This window comes from Triticum dicoccoides, chromosome 2B, assembly GCF_002162155.2.
Source record: "Triticum dicoccoides isolate Atlit2015 ecotype Zavitan chromosome 2B, WEW_v2.0, whole genome shotgun sequence".
NCBI lineage: Eukaryota > Viridiplantae > Streptophyta > Magnoliopsida > Poales > Poaceae > Triticum > Triticum dicoccoides.
The window spans coordinates 701,024,634-701,040,891 of NC_041383.1; the positions used below are offsets into that span (position 1 = coordinate 701,024,634).

General features: G+C 47.5%; 1 pseudogene; it reads right to left on the minus strand.

Annotated features, from left to right (window-relative positions):
• Positions 1-10,183: 10,183 nt before the first annotated feature.
• On the minus strand, positions 10,184-15,567 carry LOC119368385 (annotated as a pseudogene).
• Between the last annotated feature and the right edge of the window lie 691 nt (positions 15,568-16,258).

Below are 16,258 nucleotides of genomic sequence, written 5' to 3' on the forward strand. Positions count from 1 at the left end.
TGGCGGGATCTACATGTGAAGCGGAGTACATGGCAGCCTCGGAGGCAGCGCATGAAGCTATTTGGGTGAAGGAGTTCATCACCGACCTAGGAGTCATACCCAATGCGTCGGGGCCGATCAAACTCTTCTGTGACAACACTGGAGCTATTGCCCTTGCCAAGGAGCCCAGGTTTCACAAGAAGACCAGGCACATCAAGCGTTGTTTCAACTCCATCCGTGAAAATGTTCAAGATGGAGACATAGATATTTGCAAAGTACATACGGATCTGAATGTCGCAGATCCGTTGACTAAACCTCTCTCGCAAGCAAAACATGATCAACACCAGAACTCTATGGGTATTCGATTCATCACAATGTAACTAGATTATTGACTCTAGTGCAAGTGGGAGACTGTTGGAAATATGCCCTAGAGGCAATAATAAAAGGGTTATTATTATATTTCCTTGTTCATGATAATTGTCTTTTATTCATGCTATAACTGTATTATCCGGAAATCGTAATACACGTGTGAATACATAGACCATAACATGTCCCTAGTGAGCCTCTAGTTGACTAGCTCGTTGGTCAACAGATAGTCATGGTTTCCTGACTATGGACATCAGATGTCATTGACAACGGGATCACATCATTAGGAGAATGATGTGATGGACAAGACCCAATCCTAAGCATAGCACAAGATCGTGTAGTTCGTTTTGCTAGAGCTTTTTCAATGTCAAGTATCTCTTCCTTAGACCATGAGATCGTGTAACTCCTGGATACCGTAAGAGTGCTTTGGGTGTACCAAACGTCACAACGTAACTGGGTGACCATAAAGGTGCACTACAGGTATCTCCGAAAGTGTCTGTTGGGTTGACACGGATCGAGACTGGGATTTGTCACTCCGTATGACGGAGAGGTATCTCTGGGCCCACTCGGTAATGCATCATCATAATGAGCTCAAAGTGACCAAGTGTTTGATCACGGGATCATGCATTACGGTACGAGTAAAGTGACTTGCCGGTAACGAGACTGAACGAGGTATTGGGATACCGACGATCGAGTCTCGGGCATGTAACGTACCGATTGACAAAGGGAATTATATACGGGGTTTGATCGAATCCTCAACATCGTGGTTCAACCGATGAAATCATCGTGGAACATGTGGGAGCCAACATGGGTATCCAGATCCCGCTGTTGGTTATTGACCGGAGAGTCGTCTCGGTCATGTCTGCATGTCTCCCGAACCCGTAGGGTCTACACACTTAAGGTTCGGTGACGCTAGGGTTATTAGGAAGACTTGTATGTGATTACTGAATGTTTTTCGGAGTCCCGGATGAGATCCCGGACGTCACGAGGAGTTTCGGAATGGTCCGGAGGTGAAGTTTTATATATGGGAAGTTGTCATGCGGACACCGGAAAGTTTCGGGGGCATATCGGTATTGTACCGGGGCCACCGGAGAGTTTCCGGGGGTCCACCGGGAGGGGCCAACCCTCTCGGAGGGCCACATGGGCCGCAAGGGGCAGGGAACCAGCTCCTGGAGGGCCGGGCGCGCCCCCACCTTGGGCCCATGCGCCTAGGGTTGGGGGGGGGGGAAACCCTAGAGGGGGCGCCCCCCTTGCTTGGGGGGCAAGTCTCCCCCTCCCTGGCCGCCGCCCTTCCTCTAGATCCCATCTAGAGGGGTCGGCCCCCTTGCCCCTTCCCCTATAAATAGAGGGGTGAGGGGAGGGCTGCTAGACACAACCCAAGGCGCAGCCCCTCCCCTCCCCAACACCTCTCCTCCTCCGTTACGTGCTTGGCGAAGGCCTGTCGGAGTACTGCTGCACCAACACCACCACGCCGTCGTGCTGCCATTGGAGCTATCTTCCTCAACCTCTCCTTCCTCCTTGCTGGATCAAGACGGAGGAGACATCGTCCGTCCCGTACGTGTGTTGAACGCGGAGGTGCTGTCCGTTCAGCACTTGGTCATCGGTGATCTGAATCACGGCGAGTACGACTCCATCATCACCATCCCCTTGAATGCTTCCGCACGCGATCTACAAGTGGTATGTAGATGCAATCACTCTCCCATGACTCGTTGCTAGATGAACTCATAGATGGATCTTGGTGAAACCGTAGGAAAATTTTTAATTTTCTGCAACGTTCCCCAACAGTGCGCTCGGGCCCAGCGCGGTTGGCCGCGGGTCTCTGCCTGCGGGCGCTCGGCCACCGACGTCGGCCGTGGGACGGGGTGGCCCTCGGCCACCGTTGCCGAGCCCTGCGGCCGTCGCGGGCCGCGGCGCCCCGGCTCCGAGGCCGCCTCCTCCGGCCTCAGGTGGCCAGCTTCGACCTATGGCGATGCAGCCCGGGGTCAGACCGCCGCATTTCGTGGCCCGGCAGACGCAGAATTCGGCGGCACCGGTGTTGCAGCAGGCACAGTTACCGCAGGTTTCGGTTAGGGGGAGATTCATCTGTGCCTCGTGGTCAGTGGGGTGACGATGGGCTTAACGCTTATGGAGATGGACATCACCGGGGATCCTCGTCCACGGGTGGTGGGCGGGGGTATGCCTGGCAGAGCGATGGCTCGATCGAGAGGCCTTTCCTGGGACCAACGGGCAGCTTTGTCGAAGGGGCGTCTGGACCGGATCATCGTAACCGCGGTGGTTTCCGTGGTAACCGTGGTGGCCGAGGTGGCCGAGGTGGCCGCTATCGTCCAAGGCAGCATCCTGTTGTTGTTGACCAGACGGTGATTGGCGAGGCTACTGAGGAGACTGGGTTGTCTTGCCAGGCTATGGAGGTGGTGACGGCACTGGCTGACGTGGTGGTTCCTGGTAATGGTGAGGTTGGGTCAATGTCGGTGGAGGCCTCTGATAGGGCTGAGCTGGACAGGGCAGCCAAGTATGCACGCAAGAAGGAAAGAATGTTATGTTACCGCTGTGGTGATAAGGGCCATTTCATTGCTGAGTGTGTGGCAGTTTTATGCGATACGTGTGGCAAGCCAGCCCATGAGTCAGGGGCATGTCCGCTTTTGAGGGAGCAGGTACCGACTCTTATGATGTATGGAGTGTACTGTGCTGAGCTCACGTATTTTGAGTCTCCGACCGAGAGGAGGTTCCTGATGAGGTTCAGAGTGTGACAACTGGGGTTGTTAAAGTGACTAAAGGTGAAGTCTTTGAGACCCAGATTGTACAGCGGCTCCGGGAGCTGGCTCCAGGAGACTCCCACTGGGAGCTTGTCAGTCTAGAGGCAAACTTGTTCAGGGTTGAGTTCCCGACAGTGGAGGATTTATAGAGGCTACTGAGTTTTGGGATGTGTAAAGTGCCAGGTACGGAGGGCATCCTTGAGTTCCATGAGTGGAAGTTGATTGAGCCTCAGGGTAAACCTCTTACCCAGGCCTGGTTGCGTTTTTCGGGAGCTCCTTCCAAGCCTATGCAGGATGCTAGGGTCGTTGCTAGCCTGGGCATCATGATGGGAAAGCCCGAGCGAGTGGATATGGCCTTTACTAGAGCTCATGGGGTTGCTCGCTTACTGGTCAGTATTTTGGACATTGAGTCTGTGCCTGATGTGGTTAAGTGGGCTTATCGAGGCCAGGTTTACAACCTTGAGATTGAGTTTGAGGATGACAGCCTGTTTGCTGAGGCACCTGCTGCCACTGACGTTGATATGCACGAGGGTGATGATGGTACGGGAGGTAAGGAGACTCCGGCCGCTGATCCTAGACGAGAGATGTCCGAGGGACCAGGGTCTGTTGCTCAGACGACCGGAGATGGGACGGCGCCTCCTTCTTCTGTGCCGTCGACCACTCTGAGATTTGGATCCATTGAGCCTGCTACTGCACCTCCGAGACTATGGAGCAAGCGGGTGGAGTCTTTTGAGGATTTTGAGCACTCTTTACCTGCGTTGGACTTTGAGGACCCGGGCGTGGAGGGTTCTTGCACGAAGGGGGGGGGGTCCAAAGATAGTGTTCTTGCCTCCCTCAGATATTGTTGAGACGGCTGAGCTGCAGGTGGTGGTTCCGAGGTTGGCGGGGGGTTCGAGGCAGGTGGCCTCGGCGCCCCCTTCTCCTCTTGCTCCGATCGGGGCTACCGTGGGGGAGGAGTTACCTTCGAGAGGGGGGCCGGGGCAGGTGGCCTCGGTGCCCTCTGCACCTTTTGCTGGGCCGGTACTGCAGGTGGCAGGTCCGGTCTATGGAGGGGGCTTGGGGCAGGTGTCCTCGAGGCCCTCTTCACCTTCTGCGCCTAGGGGACCGCCCCACCGTTGGCGCCGGCGAGCACTCCTGGCCTGCGGTCTGGGGTGGATGGGGAGCGGGGGCAGGTGGCCCTTGGTTCCCCATCATCTGACTCGGCACCCTCTCCCGGTCGTGGGTATCGGGTGAGTGTTCGGGGGGTGACAGACGGTCACTCCCCGGGCAACTTCACTCGGGAGGAGGTTATTCAGTTCGGCGGGATTCCGGACCAGGCGTCTGAGGGCCGACGGTTGATCTGTCGTCTTCAGGGCCATCCGGAGGTGGACAACATGCAGTAGTGCTGCGCCGTGAGGGCGGCCAAGCTTCGTGACATCCAAGTCACTACTGGTATGTCGGTGAATACTTCTAATACCATCTTGCAGTTTTCGAACGATGAGATTGTTGATAGTGCAAACCAATTAGGAATTTCACTAGGTAGTAATGAGGGTGAAGTTTCTAATTCCATGAATGATTTGCTTGATCTAGAGGCCGAGAGGGCTTTAAAATTGATTCATAACTTAGCTGCCGTCAAACCCATGAATGCTTCCGAGATTGATGCTTTGGGAGTCCGGGTGCTCGATGATTTTTGTGCTGATCTCGCGCCTCCCCTCCAGGAGCCGGAGGAGGAGGATGAGAATTTCGAGATGGATGTAGTTAGACCCCCAGAAACGGGGAGAGAGGACCGGGTGGGCGCGAGGACCAGCCCTAAGCGCAAATGGAAGCGCAAGATTTACCCGACGTCCGTGGTATGTAGGAGTGCTAGGATCCGCACGGCTAAAAAATTCCATGATGAGATATGAGAGTAATCTTTTGGAATAACAGAGGTTTTAAGGACTTGGCTAAAAGGAGGTTTCTTGCAGAAGCATCCATCAAGCATAGATTGGACTTTATTGCGTTGTCGGAAACTGGTAGAGCAAATTTCTCACCACAATTTCTCAACACTTTATCGGGGGGTATTGATTTTGACTGGCATTGTCTGCCACCGAGAGGAAGATCGGGAGGGATCTTACTTGGTGTTAGATGCGAGTCTCTCGAAGTTCGAAGTGTGATCATGGGAGATTTTGCTGTTAAGTTCAGGGTGCGGTCCAAGGTTGATGGATTTGACTGGGCTCTGGTGGCGGTGTATGGTGCCGCGCAGGCAGAATTCAAACCGGATTTCTTGTCCGACCTTGTTAGAGTTTGCGGGTCTGAGCAGCTCCCCATTCTGGTTGGGGGAGACTTTAACATTATTAGGAGACGTGATGAGAAGAACAATGATAATTTTGACGGGAGATGGTCGTTCATGTTCAACACTATTATTGAAAGCTTGGATCTGAGAGAGATTGAGCTTTCAGGTAGGAAGTTCACATGGGCTAACGCCATGCCAAATCCAACGTTTGAAAAGTTGGATCGGGTACTTGCAACTGTCGAATGGGAATAGAAGTTTCCCTTTGTAATAGTTCAGGCTCTCTCTCGCGGGATTTCTGATCACACGCCTCTTTTACTTGACTCTGGTGGGGCTACCTACTCGGGCAACAAGAATTTGTTCTCGTTCGAGCTTGCGTGGTTTGAATGAGAAGGCTTCCTGGATCTCGTAGCCAGAGAGTGGGCTAAGGATGCAGGCGGTAGGAATGCGCTTGAGCGCTGGCAGAATAAGATTAGGCATTTGAGAAGTTTCCTACGTGGGTGGGCTAAACATCTTAGTGGGATTTATAAGGCTGAAAAGGAACGGCTCCTTGCCCTTATTCAGGCCTTAGATGTAAAAGCTGAAACCACGGTTTTGCTAGCCACCGAGCTTCATACCAAGCTTGACGCTGAGATGAGGCTAAAAGAGCTACTTCGTGAAGAAGAATTAAAGTGGGCACTGCGAGCCAAGGTACGAAGAGTGGTCCAGGGGGACGCGAACACTCAATTCTTCCACATGATTGCCAACGGCAAACATAGGAAGAAGAGAATCTTCCAGCTAGAACAAGATGAGGGTACAATTATCGGTCAGGAAAACCTGAAGCTTTACATTACTGAGTACTACAAACGATTGTTTGGACCACCAGAGGAGAACTGTGTGTCTCTGGATGAGTCTAGGGTCCAAGATGTACCTCAACTTACTGCTGTGGTGAACGATATCTTAACTGCCCCTTTTTCGGAAAAGGAGGTTTTCGAGGCCATTTCCCAGATGAAAAATAATAAGGCACCTGGTCCGGATGGTTTCCCAACTGAGTTTTATAAGAAGTGCTGGCATATTATTAAAGGGGACCTGTTGCCGATGTTCCATGATTTGTTCTCGGGACATTTGCAGCTTTTCCAGCTTAATTTTGGAACAATAACCCTGCTTCCTAAGAAAACAGATGCCGTGAGAATCGAGCAATTTCGGCCTATCTGTCTTCTGAATGTCAGTTTCAAAATTTTTACCAAGGTTGGGACGATTAGGCTCACACAGATTGCGCACGCCATTGTGCAGCCTTCTCAAACGTTGTTCATGCCGGACAGGAACATCCTGGAAGGGGTTGTGGTCCTTCATGAAACGCTACATGAGATTCACACGAAAAAACTTGATGGAGTTATTTTCAAAGTGGATTTCGAGAAGGCATATGATAAAGTCAAATGGCCGTTCCTTCAACAGGCCTTATGCATGAAGGGCTTTGATGAAGCTTGGCGACGCCAGGTGGAAGCATTCATGCAAAAAGGGAGTGTTGGAATTAAAGTGAATGACGATATAGGTCATTATTTCCAAACAGACAAGAGTCTGAGACAAGGCGATCCTATGCCTCCAATATTGTTCAATATTGTGGTTGATATGTTGGCGATCCTGGTAGGGAGGGCAAGGGAAGCCGGTCAGGTGGGTGGTTTGGTGCCTCATCTAGTTGATGGTGGTTTGTCCATTCTGCAATATGCTGATGATACAATTATCTTCATGGAACACGATTTGGCAAAAGCGATAAACATGAAGTTAGTGTTATGCTTATTTGAAGAATTGATGGGGCTAAAGATTAATTTGCATAAAAGTGAGCTGTTCTGCTTTGGTAGAGCCAAAGACGAACAAGAGGCATATAGACAATTGTTTGGTTGTGAAGTGGGGGCTTTACCTTTCACGTATCTCGGTATTCCCATTCACCATCGTAAGCTAACAAACAGCGAGTGGAAGTGCATTGAGGATCGGTTTGAGAAGAAACTGAGTTGCTGGAAAGGAAAATTCATGTCTTATGGAGGCCGGTTGATTCTTATTAACTCGGTGCTCACGAGTTTACCTATGTTCCTCTTATCCTTCTTTGAGGTCCTAGTTGGGGTTAGGAAAAGGCTGGACTTCTATCGATCCCGATTCTTTTGGCAGAGTGATGAGCTTAAGAGAAAATACCGACTGGCCAAATGGGATATTATCTGTCGACCAAAGGACCAGGGGGGCCTTGGTATTGAAAATCTTGAAGTCAAGAACAGATGCCTGCTTAGTAAGTGGATGTATAAGTTGTCATCTAAGACGGAGGCAACGTGGGCGCAAATTTTACGTAGTAAATATCTGTAGTCCAAAACCCTATCCCAGGTCACACTGAGACCAACTGATTCACCATTCTGGAAGGGGCTCATGAGAATCAAAGCTACCTTCTTTAATAGAACGAGGTGTATTGTCGGTAATGGCAACAACACTCGATTCTGGGAGGATACGTGGCTTGGCAACGCGCCTTTGGCGACCCAGTATCCGTCCCTATATCGTATTGTTCATCGTCGTGAGGCTCTTGTTGCCATGGTTATGCAGTCCATTCCACTCAACATTCAGTTTAGGAGGGTGCTTGTGGGTGATCGATGGGAAGCATGGCTTCACTTGGTTCATAGACTGATGGAGGTTCAGTTAACTCCTCAGCCCGATCAGTTGTGTTGGAAGCTTACTAGATCTGGGGAGTTCACAGTTAAATCGATGTATATCGATATCATTAACTCTAGTGTGATTCCTAGTTCCAAAGATGTATGGAAAGTTAAGGTCCCTTTGAAGATTAAAGTGTTTATGTGGTTTGTGCATAAACAAGTCATTTTAACAAAGGACAATTTAGTTAAGCGCAACTGGACAGGTTCTACTAGGTGTAGTTTCTATGATCGGGACGAGACTATTAAGCACCTCTTTTTTGAATGTCCGTTGGCACGAGAGTTGTGGCGCTCTGTGCAAATTGCCTTTAACATTACTCCTCCGACTTCGGCCAACACGTTATTCGGGGCGTGGCTTGCTGGGATAGAGTCCGAAACAGCTAGACACATTCGAGAAGGAGTATGTGCGTTGTTATGGGCAATTTGGAAATGCAGAAATGATTTGGCTTTTAACAGAACAACAACTATTCATTTTTTGCAGGTTTTATTCTGGGCTACTGCACTGATCCGTATGTGGTCCTTACTCACTCCAACGGAGGCCAGGGAGCGTTTGGTTACTAGATCTGTCCGGTGGGAGATGGTAGCGCGGGATATCTTCAACCGGTTTGGATGGCGGTCATGTAATAGGATAGACAATTAGTTTACCTATCTTTTATTTTGCCAGCCGGTTGTGGCTTGTTGGGCTTTTTGTTTTGGCGTTGAGGCTTTGTGTGAGCTAGCCGTTCATTTTCGTTTGCAGACTTTAAGACCTTATTGAACCTTATTTACTTTCTAATAAATGTGGCCGTATGCATTGTTCTGATGCAGAGGCCGGGGAGTCCCCCCTTTTCAAAAAAAACTAAGCATGTGGGTGTGTGTGTGTGTTTCCCCGATAAATGGCGCTATATTAACTCAAAATGATACGGAAATGTTAACGCCCACACGTGTGGGCATTAGCCAACTCACCCACACGTCTCCATCACCGTCCAGTAACTTCTGCACGAATCTTGGCACGAATTAGCTGATTTTGTATGCCACGTAGGACAACTCGCGTGTGTGGTGTGTGAGAGAGGTCGCCCACACATCCGTTTTACCACACGGAGGGGCCGGTGTGTGGGCTTCAGTAGTTCGCGCCACACGCCACTTTGCACACACACACACACAAGGGCTAGTGTGTGGGTATTTGCCATCTCGCCCACACATCCGTCTCCTCTCCCACACCCAAGCTGCTAGTTGAGCATGTGTTTTCGCAGTGCACATGGCAACTGCCCCTAGTATGCTTTATAAGCAGGTGGCAACTCTTTTTTTTTACCCGAGTTGCCATGTGATTTTGCAGGGTACACGGCAACTGCCTAGTGTGCACGTAAGCAGATGGTAACTCTCTTTTACCGAGTTGCCATGTGTTTTTGCATGGTACATGGCAACTGCCCCAACGTGCACGTACATGGCAACTGCCCTAACGTGCACGTAAGCAGATGACAACTCTTCCTTTTTACATGGCAACTGCCCTAGCATGCTTGTGAGCACATGACAACTCTCTCAACTGCCTAGTGTTAGTATGTGGCAACTCCTAAAGCTATGAAATCATGGCAACTATATTAGATCAGACCATACATGGCAACTACAGTTGAGCAACCATGGCAACTGCAGTTGTCCGACATGGCAACCGTAGTTCAGCGACATGGCAACTGCAGTTAAACGAACATGGACGAGGGTCTGGACCATGGCAACTGCGGACGCGCGGTGGGCGTCACGCGTGGCGTGCGGGACCAGGAGGGTACGAGGCCTGACATACGGGCGTGTGGGCTTTATCAACTTCGCTCACACGCACGCGTGTGAGAGGGTTCGGGAGGGAAAAAAAGAGGTGTGTGGGCATTAGTTGTTTTGCCCACACGTAGGTGTGTGGGCTGGTTGCTGTCCATGCCACACGAGGCGTGAGGCACAACTACCCGATACACCACACGTGTGGCAGTTATCGGGACCCAAATGATATGTGTGTGGTGTAGCAACGAATTTTGGATAAACGAAATTGCGTGACGAATAATAGGATGTGTCTTTGGATTTATCTGTTGCAATTATCTCTAGCAAAGGAAATTAAAATTCTCCTCGCAAGAAAAACAAGAATTGGAAATTCATTATTTTCTGTTGACAAGACCAAACAACAAAACATGCCGGTTTATTGATTACATGATATATGTTGAGCAGCTTGAATGCCTACCCAAACGCTCATTTTAGGATGAACACACTGCACAATTATGAGGGTATGTCAACTCTGAATATAACATGATATATGACACAACTTTAACTCAAGAGCAACCAAGCGGTAGAGAGTTGTGCATGCAGAAACATGTCCATAACAAGTCATACAGTAACTAATTCATATATCTCCCATCAATTTTGACTTTTAGTTTGCTTGTTGCTAGCCGCCTGCATTCATCATATAGCTCCTGGCTGCAAGACCCGATTTCCAGTTCTTCTAGCGAATGTGGGAGGCCTGCTTCTGGCATCCTTGATATGCGTTCACACTTTTTTATCTCCAATCTCTTGAGGGAAAGAAGGGTGTGCAGCCCAGCAGGAAGATCTACGAGATCATTACACACATAGAATCGGAGCTCTGGCAGTGACTCGAGGAGCACAAGCGCTCACTCTTGCTCATCTGTTAGTCTCGTCACTTTCAAGAAACTAAGTTCTAGTCTTTGTAGGGAGGTGAGGTGCTTGCAGAATGACATGGTAAGGACAGATGGGTCATCGATGCAAATCTTTTCCAGCCGAGGACACAACGTTGAAAAGCTCTCCAAACACGGTGGCAAGCCCTCTAGTACAGTGACGGTGAGCGATCCACAGTCGCTAATATCCAATTCTTCCAGTGTCGTGCATGAATGCAGCTGTAGAGATTGCAAACCTTGGATTGAACGTACACTTAACTCTTTAAGGCTGGTGATATCTCTAGGAAAGCAGGGTTGCAGCGTTTCTTGGTAACAGAACCACCCAATGTTAAGCTCCTGAAGTGATGTCGGGAGGAGCCATCTTCCGTTCTCCCCCAGCGGTTGATCCTCCTCTCCCAACACAAAAGAACTTCCATTCTCCAGGTCATCACTTCCGTCATCATCCACCAATGATCCCCAAATTTCAAGCTTCTCAAGCGAGGTAAATCCAGAGAAGCAGTCCTTGCTCGAGTTAAACTTTAGGCGAGGGCACTCATCAATAGTCATCTTCTTGAGAGAGGAGACGAGATTTGATGGAATGTGCAAGAGTCCGTCCCGAGCCAATGCCTCATCTTGATTTCCTGATGACACTACTGTTGTTAATAGGCTGTTTTCTTCCTCTTCCATCGGTAACAGTACTCTTGTTATATGGGCGCATCTTGATAACCTCAGTTCCTCTAGGACTGGCGCATGCTCCAGCATCAGCGATAGCCACTTGCCCGCTATTCCACATGACCAAATACTGAGGCTTTTAAGAGATGGGAAAGCATTGCAGTTCACAGCTGTCACATCTTCAAGGGTATACTCTGGCGTCACATCTGAAGAGAAAAGTTGTTCACAGGATCCAATTTCCAAACTTGTTAAAGAGACAAGATGACTAAAACCTTCGAACGAAAAAGACCTTAGATTTCTGCAACCATATATCTTCATCAATTTGAGGTTTCTAAGATTGTGGAATGCCAAAGTCTTGTCATCCAGCATCCTCAACTCATCATAAGATTCATCCAGCATCCTCAACTCATCAGGAGATTCATCAAAATCATCGTCTTTGTTCTCATTAATAATCCCAATTTCTAACTTTTCACCAGATGATATCTCCATATACGGAAACATTGGAACTTCTCTGATGAGTACCTTACAAAAGGTAGTTGAAGGTGGAAGAGGCTTCAACACTTTCAAATGAGGACAATAATCCAGAATCAAATTCCTAAGACCAGGCAACCATGATCCCTGAGTGATTCCAGAATTATCATCGTTATCAAACAGATCAAACTCCTTCAATGCTTCACAATATTCGATCTGCAGTACCCTTAAGTTGGAGCACAGACCCTCGACAGAAGTGCTACAGCATCTCACTAACTTCGGCATTTTAATTAAAACTAGCTCCTCCAGTGAAGGAATCAATACTTCTTTTACTTCCCGCATGCTGCTCAACTTCAGCTTTGTAAGAAATGGAAGACTTCCCAGAGATGGAAGTATTCTCCATCCTCCACAATCATCAAGATGAAGCGTCTGCAACGAGATAACTGAGATATTGTTGGCAAGCCAAGTTGGTGAAGTGGTACCATTATACCCAGATATTTGTAGATATTTTAAATCCATGTGTGGTTCAAGACCCTCAATCACTTCTCTTGCCATGTTTGCAGAAGATTCAAAACTAGTGTCACGGGCATACCCATACTCTGAATATGCATTTTTCCAGGACAAGTGAAGCTCTTCTAAGTGTTCCTTGTTTCTTAGTCCTGCCCCATAAGCCTCCTCCCGGGTTTTAACACTGTCAAGTTGAGACACCCCAAGTTGAACAAGCTCATTCATAGATTTGAGTTGTGTTATCTCAAAGCCGCTAGACATTCGAACCTCAAAATCATGTAGCTCCTGGATAGATGTCATGTTACCAATGCTAGTAATGGAAGAATGGACTCTCTTGTGTGCAACAAGATGTCGCAGGCTAACAAGATTATGCAACAAGCCATTGGGTAGAGAAGTATCCATGCTTGATCCAATGTCTAATACTTGAAGATGCAAAAACGTACTCAAAACTTGTGGCATAATCCCATCCAACTCAAGTTTTAGGTAACGAAGAAGCAAAGGATTTGCCAAACTGCACAGGAAGGAATTAAAACTAGTGGATAATGAAGATACTCGTAGCAGGCGTAAATTTTGTGCCTTTTGGAATATATCTTGGAACAACTGTACAAAGGAAGAGTCGAATTTTCCAAGTACAACCAATGTTCTCAACTTGGTAACTGATGTAACTGAATTTCTCAGATTTTCTTCAAACTTCTCATTATGAGGAATGTTACCATGCAGATCTTTGTTGTATGCAGAACCGGTTACTATTGACAAATGTTGTACAGTTGGCAATATTTTATTGCACTGTAGACCATCTATAGTCGCACATTCAGTCCTTGAAACCATCCTTGCAAAATCATGCATGAGATCACACACAGAGTACCAAATTTGACGGCGTAAAGAGAATTATTTTCTCACATGCAATTCTTGTTGTTCTTCAGTTTGTTCAAAGAATCCCAGGTTTACCAATTGATTCAGGTATTCCCATCCTGTATCCTCCAATCTCTTATTTTGGGTGCAATTCACAAATCCCTGAGAAATCCAAATATAGACCAAATCCTTACCAAGAAACCTATATTTGTTAGGAAATATAGAACAGTAAGAGAAACATTGTTGTAAACGGTATGGTAGCTCATCATAACTAAGCTTCAAAGCAGGCATGATGCCTCCACTGACTCCCAGTGACTTCCAACTTTCTTTCTTGAGAATGTTACTCCAATGATCAGCGGTAAGATGATCCCTTAATAGCGACCCAGTAGTTATTGCTGCTAAGGGGTTGCCCTTTAACTTCTCTATTATGTGCTTCCCAATTGTGCTAAAATTTCCAGGAAATTCATAGTTTCCATCACCTAATGCACATGATTTGAACAATAACTCGAAGTCATCATTTTCCAATGCACCTAACTTAATTGGTCTTGTTGTTCCAATCATTTTTGCAACAGACAATTTTCTAGTTGTCACAAGAATCACATTACCAATAGCATTGTCGTGCCGAAAAGGAGCCAATAGTTGGTTCCATTGGTAATTGTTCTTGTCATCCCAAACATCATCTAAAATAAGTAAAATCCTCTTTGATTTAACATAACTTTTCAAGATCTCCTGAAGCTTCACAAAGCAGTCTATTCCTTCATGTCTTTCTTGAGAAACAAAGCTCAACATCTCTCTTGTGAGCCTCATTTCATCAAAGTTGCGAGACACCCAAACCCATATTCTATGGTGAAATTGCCTTTCCACTTCTACATCATTGTATACAAGTTGAGTGAGAGTTGTCTTTCCAACACTTGCAATGCCTACAATCGGCACAACAATTACTTTGTCAGATCTGCCTTCTGTCATCATCAATTTCATGATGTGTTCCTTTTCCTTATGTCTTCCATACACATTCCTTGGAACAAGACTTGATGTTCTGAGGTGCTGATCTGATGTTGTACTCTGGTGATGATGTGAACTTGAAGTAGAGTCCGGTCCATGTAGCTTGAGAATCTCACCCACTTCCCCTCCGATGCATTGCAACTGACCAGCTATTTTTTGTATCCTATTGGACAATTCAGTCTTGTCCCAAGGGGTGACCGTGTTAGCCGCAGTAATTGGCGTCACATCTGCATTAGCATCACTAGTGCTGCAATAAGAAAAAGACCGTGAATTGGCTATTAGAACCACAGTGAGACTCCAAACTTAATGATTTCTAAAAGAAATCGATGCAATGTATATTCTTTAGCTACCTTGGCGGGTTTGGCGACTGGTCAATTGATCCAGGTTTCTTCCTACAAATCTTGTTATGGTTGAGCATACCTGCTGTTCCACTCGTTGGTCCGCACTTGATCTCTGTGCGGCAGTATTTACATTTTGCTTTCATAGGATGTTCGTTATCTCCTTCTATGACATCAAAAAGTTCCCATGCCTTGGACCGTCGTCTCTTTCCTTTTCTGCTGGATGAGCTACCAATTACGGTAGGCTCAGCGGTGCTGCGGTAAGAAAAAGATGGGGTACTTATTAGAACCACAATGGCCTCAAGCAGATGTATATAAACCATTTTCGAAAATGTGTTCATAAAAGGTAAGAGGTGTATGTACACCTGATCATAGAAAGAATACTCTCTTAAGTACCTTGAACTTGAAGGGTTTGGTGGATGTGCTCCAGGGTTCTTCGTACAAGCGATGGAATGCTCTTTCTCCAAATGTTTCTTCATAGATGATGTACCGTTCGTCTTTGTATTGCAGTTGAACTCTTTTTCACAGTATGTACATTTTGCTTTGTTAGGATCTCCGTTATCTGCGATTGTAAAGTGTTCCCATACCACGGACCGCTGTTTGCCAACACTAGTACCTCTATTCGGTGTAGCAGCAATAGAATCACCACCCGATATCTCATCCACTCGCTCAGCTCCATCCCTTGTAACTGTGCCCACAAAAACATGGACCAGAAAGGCAGGAGGTAAAATCAATTTTGTCTGTTGGAGCAAGATAAGATCTACATGGAGTAGTACGCTTGGATCTGCAGGCAACGAGGTAGCGGGCGTACCTCCATGAACTTGATCTTGGAGCCTGTAGTAGTCGATCTCGTCGACCATACGCTCGGCTTCATAGAGCCGCTCCACGAGAAGAGCGAAAGATTCAGCGGCCCCTCTCCCCTTCACAGCAGAGACCACTCTCCTGATCTCCGACTTGAGCTTCTCGATGTCGTCGGCAAGTCCGACTTGCCGAATCCAGGCGTCGAGCTTGTCGATTTGGAGGGTTGCAAGGATGGTCTGCACCAGCCATGCAATCGTTGCCGCCATCAGATCCGGCAGGAGGGGCTCGCTGGAGATGGCCAGTGGAGGAGAAGCTGTGGAGCAGCCAAGCGGGCAAAGGAAAAGAAATCGATATACAATGCAGCAAGTTGGTAGGAAAGGTCTCTGAACAACACGATTATACTACTACAAGGGAACCTGGAGTGCCTTTCGTCTTTCGATGCGTTTCTCAGGCAGTCCATTTATTTTTGAATGGTGGTCTGTCCATGCTCAAAACTTTGTGCCAGGCCAAACCCAGATTTATAATAGAATGGACCACGCTGAATAACCTGAAGCAGATAACATGAGCACCTTTTTCCTGAATGAAGATTTTTGGCTCAGGGCTCCATGAAGCTAAAAAAAATTAGTTTCAAAACATTCTAAAAACAAACATGCATGTACATAGTGACGTATACCTCATGTCTGTAAATTTTCATGATGGAATACATTTTCTGAAGGGGAGAGGTGGCTATAAGCATTTTCTGCAATTCTCCACGTAACACAAATAATTACCCAAAAAGGCTTTCGCCCCGCTTTATATATAAAGCAAACCATCAAGCCATAACAACCGACAAGAGTTCACCACACACACACACACACACGAAGTAGCACAAACACACAGATTCAAAAGGGGTTCTGCTGAGGACACAACTCAACAATCCCTAAATAAAACACAAACGACGAAGCAACGGCCACCAAGTTGCTAATCCGGCTCTGGAAGC